General features: G+C 38.1%; 1 pseudogene; it reads left to right on the top strand.

The window, feature by feature from the left end:
* The first annotated feature begins 1,740 nt into the window (after nt 1-1,740).
* Nucleotides 1,741-9,256, top strand: part of LOC144242586 (lathosterol oxidase-like) — a 13,706-nt pseudogene continuing 6,190 nt past the window's right edge.

Below are 9,256 nucleotides of genomic sequence, written 5' to 3'. Positions count from 1 at the left end.
AGTGTGGAGTTTGTGAAAGACAGCAAAGTAGAAAAGGCCTGAGTCAGATCAAAACATTTGTTTGGAAACCTTATAAAAAGAGGTAATAATATTATCAGAGCACATCGGACACTTGCAGTAGAGTGTAATCCAATCTTTTTTGGTAAAGTTCTGTGTATCCTATGAAGAGCCCCTATATTAAGTCAAAATATTCTAGGCATTATGGCACAGCTAGAAATCCCATACCAAAATTTTTAAATTAGACCTTAGGTGTGGGTAATTGCAGAATTGAGACAGGAAGGGATGAACATGGCCTCACAGATTGGTAGTATGGAAAAGGTAAAGAGAGGGAAGTCTCATCATGAAACCCTATCCTCTTTAAGATTAAGACTTATAACTTCTATCATTTGCCATATACCCAAGTTCAGGAAAGTTCACTCTGGCAAATACAGGTCAGGAAAGGCACTGAGCAAACAAGCCAGATGATATCACAGTGGCTACAGTGAGAATGGAGGCTAATGGTGAGAAACCAGAAGGAACAGCATCCTGACAGAACACTCCAAACTATTTACTCTGTAAAGACCAGAAACACAGCCACCTGTCCCTACCCCTGGCACTGTATTAGATTCCCTGCACCCAGGCAGCATCCTGGGAAGGAGGATCCCAGGGAGGATCCTTCTCAAGATTCCTTAAGAAGTGAGTTACCTCCTGATATATGGCCTACAAAAGACAATTAAAGGAGAAGAGACCGAGATGTTTTAATTAAAAAGATTAAACGGTTTCTGACAACCATATGAATGTGTGAGCAAGATGTAATCTGTTATAGGAAAATGCATTCTCTATATCTAAGTCCTAGTGTCCTTACATTGACTCGACCACAAATAACAATAATATTTATAAAAACAGAACTTATGTACATTATAAGACAGCAAGCAAAATTTATACAGTTTATTTTAAGTAGCCATTTGGCTATTTTAGGATTAATTTTATAGTATTTTCTTTCATATCTTTAAAATATTTGAATACTTGATACAAACAAAAGAATACGTGCATTAACTCAAATAAATAGTACCAATGTAAAGTAACTTAGGAAAAATATGTAGATGTTGGGGTAAAAATCATCCATCTACATTAGAAATTTCTTATCAAGTCATTCTAATTTTTAATGCAAGTCATTCTAATTTTTAATGTCTAGATTGTAAAATTCTTTCATCCGCTCATTTTATAAATGTGCAGCTCTAACTTTGATGGAAAAAACTAAATTACGCAAGTATCGAGATTTAATCCTGTCTGAAGCAAGCAAATTAACTAAATGATTTCTCAATTTTCCTTCAAGTCCTATGATTTAATGAGGTTGTATAAGATGATACACTACACGTGATATGTGGACATGCTGTCAGCATTGAGTGTTTTCCTTTAGAGATGGGGCTTCGGAGCCTTGACAGTAAGGGGAATGTGACCTTTCGTTGAAGGACTGAAACTCATTACATGTATTCATGAGGTTTTTACCAAAACCCATTAAAGCAATTGCTTAGACCTCTTTGTTGTGAGGTCAGAAAAACAGGCCAGGAAATGGTTTGGAGTGTTCTTTAGGACCGGCTTCCAGCAGACACCTAGGATGGATTTGCCAGGTAAATGACTAACAGGTCTGTGTCAGTCACTGTCTAGTCAGGAGACAGAAATCATAACAGCTTCTTTAAAGAGAGAACTTAATATGAGAATTAGGTTGTTATGAAGAATTGTTAACCCCACTGAGACACGATGGAGGGAGCATCTAGAGGAAGCAGTGACCTCACTCACACCTGGGAAGATACCTCGGAGAGAACCTTCAGGGAACTGAAAATCAGACCTGAAAATCGGGAGGGTACACTGGTTTGTTGATCCTGTTTTTGCAACTGTTACCAAAATTCCAAAATGGAGATAACTGCTGTTTTTCTAAAGGAACTGCTTCTTTTGGGGTGAAGAAGTAATTCTAAGGGAGTTGGGAGATATTGTTTAAGGATACAAACCAGCAACGAGGAGACGAATAAAGCCTAGCGATGTAATGCACGGCACAGTGGTTACAGACAAAAAATACTGTGTTGTAAACTTCCGAGTTGCTGGGAGGCTAGGTCTTAATTGTTCCCACCACAGAAAGGGACTGATGCTCATATGGAGTGCAGGGTGTTAGCTAACACGGTGGTGATCATGCTGCTACACACACACGTACCAGATCAACACATTATACACCTTGACCCTGTATGTCAATTATGTCTCAGTGAAAACACATCAAAGAAAGAAGCATGAAACGAAGAAAACAAGTCGCCCCTTTCTCCTCCAGCTTTGCGGTGCGTGTCTAGCACCTGTATCAGCAGTCTTGCAAGGAGCGGACTGCCAGGCAGAACTGTGGTTTGCAGAGCCCCAGGTCCAGCAAGACGAAGCAGAGCAAAGAAGGGTGAGCCTGAAGCTAAAAACCAACAGCTTAATAACTGGGATGGATTAAAAAATAAGGACAGCAGCTTGTCAAAGCTACAGAACACGAATCTATGAAAGCAGACATCCAGAAGGCAAATACAAAAATACTAGAAAATGATCAAGGGGCGCCTGGGTGGCTCAGTCGGTTAAGAGTCCTTAAGAGTCCGACTCTCGGTTTCAGCTCAAGGCATGATGTCACCGGTTTGGTGAGTTCGAGTCCCATGTCAGGTTCTGCACTGCAGAGTCGGCTTGGGATTCTCTCTCTCCCCTTCTCTCTGCCCTTCCCCTGCTCACCCTGTCTCTCTCTCAAAAATAAACTTAAAACATGTTTTTAAATTTTTTAATGTTTTTTAATTTATTTCTGAGAGAGAGAGAGAGAGAGTGGGGGGGAGGGTCAGAGAGAGAGGGAGACACAGAATCTGAAGTAGGCTCCAGGCTCTGAGCTAGCTGTCAGCACAGAGTCCGACATGGGGCTCGAACCCACGAACCGTGAGATCATGACCTGAGCCAAAGTCAGACACTGAACTGACCAAGCCACCCAGGTGCCCCTAAAACATTTTTTTAAAAACATGATTGAAATGGTAAATCCCTAAAATTTATATGAAATTATCTTTGCAAAGAATACAGATTTCTGCCTTGTAAGAGTATCAGTTGCTGCTAAGCAAATGTAACATCTTTATACTTAATCAGAAGACGCTGATGCTGAGGGGTGAAATTTCAGATGGCTAGTTCAAAATGTACTTGGGGCTCAGACCCACACTTTCGGAGTGAGTAGAAGTGATGCGGATACCACGTCAGCCTTGGCTCTCTGAGACTGACCAGCTCAGGAGACATTTTTGGGGCAGGACAGAGCACGACACAGACTCATTCTGATTGTTCAGATAGGTCCTAATGAGCAAAACCACCATCACTGAACGAACCTTTTGGAAGCTGACAACCTAGTCCCAGAACTTAATCCAAGTGCTATGTGTGACTCCCACACAACTGGGCTGTGACACATGTGTGAGGGCCTTCTTTAGCAATAACCCAGTACCCATCTGGAAAACACAAGAGGGCATGTACGCTGCATTTTGTGTTGTATATGTCTTCTTTTCCTATCCTGCTGATAATACTCTTTTACTTCTCTCTAGGGTTTATACCACAAACCACATGTTAAATAAGGCTATAATCAAAATGGAGATCCAAATAGTGAGTAGGAAAGTATGCTCTAAAAAGATACAAAAATTTTCTTTCCAGACTTAGGAAGACACTGAAAGTTAAAAGTTAAGAATCTTTCCCAAAATTACAGACCTAAAATTATGTCAGAATTATCAGACCCCAATCCACTGACCCTTAATCCATTATAATTTTCATTGCATAATGTCACCTTTCTAATATCAGTATAAATAATTTTAAGGATCCCATAAAGCATACCAGATATAAATTAGAATTATTTCTTAATTCAAAAGCTAAATTGGATGCGGCCATGACATGGGCCATTTTCATTTCCGGTTGACGCTATAGCAGTAGGCTACAGAAGGCCTGTTACATAGTTAAGGACAGCTATTGCTGTCCCCAGAACCATGTGCTTAACTCTGGCTGAATTAATGAACACTGACTTATAGAAGGTATATTATCAAATGCCATTTTCAGAATGCACAGGGAGTAGGAGAAATTTTAATTCCTTTAACAAAACTATTACCAGATTCTCGAGTACAAGGTACATGGGAAGTGCTGAATTAATAAGATGAAAAGGACATATTCCCTCTTAGATTCTTAGAATTCACATTCTTAGAATGTGAATCTTTTGGATCTGAGCCCAGGGTGGCTCAGTCAGTTAAGCATTTGACTCTTGATTTCCGCTCAGGGATTTTCTTGGGATTCTCTCTCTCCCTCTCTCTGCTCGCTCTCACTCTCTCTCAATCTCAATAAACTTAAAAAAATTCACATTCTAATTGAGCCATCACATCAGATAAAGAAGATCTGTAAAGTATCAACTGTTATGTCAAGATGGATACAAAGCGCCATGAAATAGAGACAGAACATGAGATCTGTGTCCTCCTCACACAGGGACTGACTCATTTCTCTTTTTATCCAGTTGTAACACATACCCAAATCCATGTTTACCCCCATAATTAGACACCATAGAACAATTCCTCAAATTATTAGGAACATGTTCCTCTAGTTTGATAACATCTAATATAACTTAGAAAACAAGTAGCAGACTTTCAAAGGTAAACTAAGGTTCACACGCAAATCTTGAAATGAGTTTGGGTGAACCATTTAAAATAGTGTTGCCCTCCATTAATAAGGCTTTTCCCAAAGTATTTAGTGGCACAAAATTTATAGCAGGCTGGTCAGCAATTTGTGTGTGTGAGAGAGAGAAGAATCAATGAAGGTTCTTAGAGCCTGACAAAATGCAATGACATAACAGGGCACATGAGAAAAGAGGCTCAGACAAACAAATAAACAAATAATGGAGAAAATGGGAACAAGTGACCTATCAGGAAAACTCATTTCACCTTATGTACTATTATTTTTCTTCTATATGCTAGAGACCTAGAACATACCAAAAACTGGATGATGAGAAAATAATTTTAAATATATATATATATGCTCACACACATATAATAGGCACAGAAATTAACAATCATTTGTTAGGTAAATCTCTAAGCCCCACCAAATTTTTTTGGTGATATCCAAAAAAATATCCTCAGTGTATAATAAAAATAATGACTGTCTTCATTGCTTCTAGGTCTCTGTCCTCTCTCTCTCTCTCCCTCTTTCTTATAGTTTACTTAAAATGAACCATTTTCACTCAGAGTACACAGCAGCCTGAAGGCAGAAAATTCTGTATTTTGAGATGCCAAAGTAACATCAGGAATAAGCCTTTGCCCACTTTATGCCAGTGTATCAGACCTGAGCCTGTTTTCCAAGAATCAGAAACATGACTATCTGCAGCAGGTTATCTCTGAGACAGAAGGACACTAACAGATTCTAAAGGAGAGACAGCCCAACAATTTAAGATCTGTTGATGAGTCAACCTACGCAAACCCTGTATCACGTAAAATTTCCATGCCTGTCCCCAGCAAGCAGCCTTGAAACTGCAGCCCTGAAACACATCAAGTTGAGTCCTTGACAATTGCCTTCTTGATTTCTGCTTTCAATAAGCTCTTAAATAATTTGTTTATCACTTGGGCCATTTGGTGATAAATGGAGTTTATTTAGTGTGTCCTCTAATTAATTAGTTTGCTTTCTGTGCTATTAATGGAGGCACAAGTATATCCATTAGCCCTTTGGGAGTTCTCTTGCACACAGCCTTTGAAAAAGGAATGTTTCACAGCCTATAAGGTGCTGACTCTTGGTAATGCTGTTTGGGCTTTGATAGGAATTGGAAGATTTTCCCAGGAAATCAGGTTTTCCTCTAGCCCAAAAGGGAAAATAAATATCCACAGGATTGTGCTTCTTTTGAAGTGGCTGTAGTTTCACTGCAATTTCCATCCAAAGCAACATGCATTTTGTCAGGCTGAGGTTCAGCCGTTAGGTTGCTAATTAAGTTAACAAGTGCTGTGTGCTGCGTAATTTGGCAACAAACTATCCTACAGACTGTTCAATAAGAACAGTAAATAAGAAAAGCAGTATTTCCATAATGATTCTGTTTTTTAGCTTGGAATTAGGCTAAAAACTATAATGAACCCTATGAAGGGACATCTGATGCATGTGTTCAAAATGCAGAAAAGGAGAATATGCTGCTTTCCTTGTTGGACATTCACACCTTTTATTTACAGATTTACTGCATAGTGTAGCTGAAATAGGGGTAATTGCCTGTGTACATTTTTAATTCATCATAATTCAAAAAAAAATGTGTTTCTCTGCCCAACTTCCTTCTTACGGCTGTCATTTTGCCCAACTGCAAATTGACTTTTAGTAATGAATTCCGTTGCAGTGAGCTAATTGTGGGTGTGATTTATTTTCTTGTTATCCTTGGTTGATGTGCCTCTCCTTCAGTTGTAGGGGTTAAAAATGAAATTCATTGATTCATTTATTCAACAGATATTTCCTGAGAAGCTACTTGTGTGCCAGATATTGCACTAGGCTCTGGTGACTCGGAGGAAAAAATGCAGCTAGAGTGCAATCTTGATAGAGGTTCCAAAAGAATAACCACGTGCTTATTCCATCTAATAAAACATACAGTTTCCGGAGGAATATTCCTGGACTAAGGTCTTGGAGACCAGCACTCAGGCATGTGCTGTATAAAAAGACCTAAACTCAGTCACTAACCAAGGAAAGAAAATGAAACAAGTGAGTTGTTTCCTGGACCTCATTAGTTCATTTACAAAGTGGAAGTGAATGGCTTACTTGTTAAAGTCCCTTTCAGCAGATTTCTTGAATAATCCAAATTCTCCCATGACCTATACTTAACCAAATGCTATCTCCTCAACCTAGAGTTCGTTTCCCCTTCCCTCTTCTACTTCTACATATTAAAAGACTACTCAGTAAAGTCTGTGGTCTACTTAATTCTGTTGTATCAATGTCAACTTTCTAGTTTCGATGAATGTACTGGTTCTCTAACATGGTGCCATTAAGAGAAGCTGGGCAGGGAGTACATTGGAACTCTCCAGGCTATTTTGGCAACTTCTTGTAAGTCTGTAATTATTTAAAATAAAACGTTTTATTTTTAAAAAATGCCCCCAAATTCACAAACTATCTCGAAAACAAAATTAAAACTGAAATCAGTCTCTTCTCCCCTTATCTCTATTATAACATTTTGACTGTCTTTTAGTTACTTACAAATCCACCTGCCTCTCTTGATTTTTAACTCTGAGAGACAGACCTGCATCAGATCTATCTGTGCATCCTTCACAGACCTTACAATAGTTGCTTTTCTAACCCAGGTTCATTCAATTAAATTCAACAAACTAGGTTCAAAACACTGGTTAAAACATTCCCTTACATCTCTTATCTCCACAGGGAAGCTCTGCTTTACATCCTGTTTCCCTTTAGCAGCATTGGACAGAATCTATATGCAGAACATGTATACGCATACAAGTTCATGTACTCATTTTTTCAAGGTGCCTAAAAGTAAAATGTGACTGGTAGTAATACTCACCTGGATACCAAGGACAAAGAGTTAATTAGCCAGCGATGGCAGACTATAGTATATAAATAATGGAGCATGACAGAAATAAGGGTTATGTTATATAAACGTTCAGGTCCTGCAATATCCCATCCTGGGTATGGTTTTCAAATGGAAGACAATTCAAATAAAGTACACTCCTATTTGGTTCTGAAGATGCTTTCCCTAAAGCTTTTTGAGATCCTGAGACTCCAGCATTGAAACATACATACATAATGTGGATACCTGGATACTAACACAAGAAGGGGATGCAAAAGGTCATGTGTACCCACTTATGACATATGTTTGTAAAAGTTGTGAGCAGTTGGGATTAGTCAACTGTAGCTGCCAAGACAGACATTCATTCCTATATATTCTTACAACTTGTTAAATAGTGATCATTGCAAATTATTAAAATGTAATTTCAGTAAAATTAAAATGGAATTAAATTAAAAAATTAAGTCAGCGGCAACCACTTTTTGAGAACATAGGTCAGGTATTGAAGGAAAAAAATAATCGTATCCAGGATAGAAAATTGCAAAACTAATAAAAAATTTTAATTGTTTATAATGTATGGTTTTTGTGCTTGATTTTGTCTCTAAGAATAACTGATGCATGTCTTGAAATATTCAATCATATATAAATAGGCAGAATGTAATTTCTAATGATTAGTCATTTTCCCCAAAATTATACCCTGTTGGGTATAAATATAAATTCCATTTTGTCAAAAATTCACATTAAAAATGAAAAATAAAGTTTACTGTTTATCTACTTTATTTGAATACCAGTTAAATTATAATTTTTAAATGATTTTAAAATTTTATTTTTTTTTTAATGTTTTATTTATTTCTAGGAGAGAGAGAGAGAAAGACAGCATGAGCAGGGGAGGGTCAGAGAGAGAGGGAGTCACAGGCTGAAACAGGCTCCAGGCTCCACGTTGGCAGTCAGCACAGAGCCCGACGTGGGGCCCGAACCCACGAACCGCGAGATCATGACCTAAGCGAAAGTCGGACGCCTAACTGACTAAGCCACCCAGGCGCCCCTATAATTTTTAAATGATTTTAAACATTTATAAGATTATAATTTTTATAACAAATTCTATTTTAAAATGTATATATGTTTTATAATTTTTTTAAAACCCGGTTTTATATTAGCAATCTTTCCTTTATTTGCCTTTGATCTAAACACATAACAGTGAAACTTATATGTATATGAAAGTTGCTCATCTGACAAATTGTACCAATGTGACAAATATGGCCAAGACAATGAATATAATTAAGTCCACTGATTTCTTTATTAATTTGAGCTATTTTGGTGACCTTAATAAAATTAGGGAGGTACCATGCTGGATATATTAAAACACAATGTGTATTAGGATTTTTAAGTTAAGATTAATAGGAGTCCAATCAGAAAGCTAAAGAACTAAACTAGAATGGTCATTTTTATGTCAATATTAATAGAAGACAGAAGACAAACAGAAGACAAAGCATGATCTCTATCACTGCAAGTACCTGTTTAAGAGTCGTCAGTTATCTTAAAAGCCACAGGCTAAAGGGGTGCCTGGGTAGCTCAGTTGGTTGAGTATCCAACTCTTGATTTCGGTTCAGGTCATGATCCCAGGATTGTGGGATCGAGCCCCAAGTCAAGTTCCATGCTAAACATGGAGTCTGCTTGGGACTCTCTCTCTCTCTCTCTCTCTCTCCCCCCCCCCCCCCTCCTCTCCCCTCC

Source organism: Crocuta crocuta, unplaced genomic scaffold, assembly GCF_008692635.1.
Source record: "Crocuta crocuta isolate KB4526 unplaced genomic scaffold, BGI_CrCroc_1.0 scaffold36, whole genome shotgun sequence".
NCBI classification, from domain to species: Eukaryota; Metazoa; Chordata; class Mammalia; order Carnivora; family Hyaenidae; genus Crocuta; species Crocuta crocuta.
Note: the sequence above shows the minus strand (reverse complement) of the source record. Positions and strands in the feature narration are given on the sequence as shown.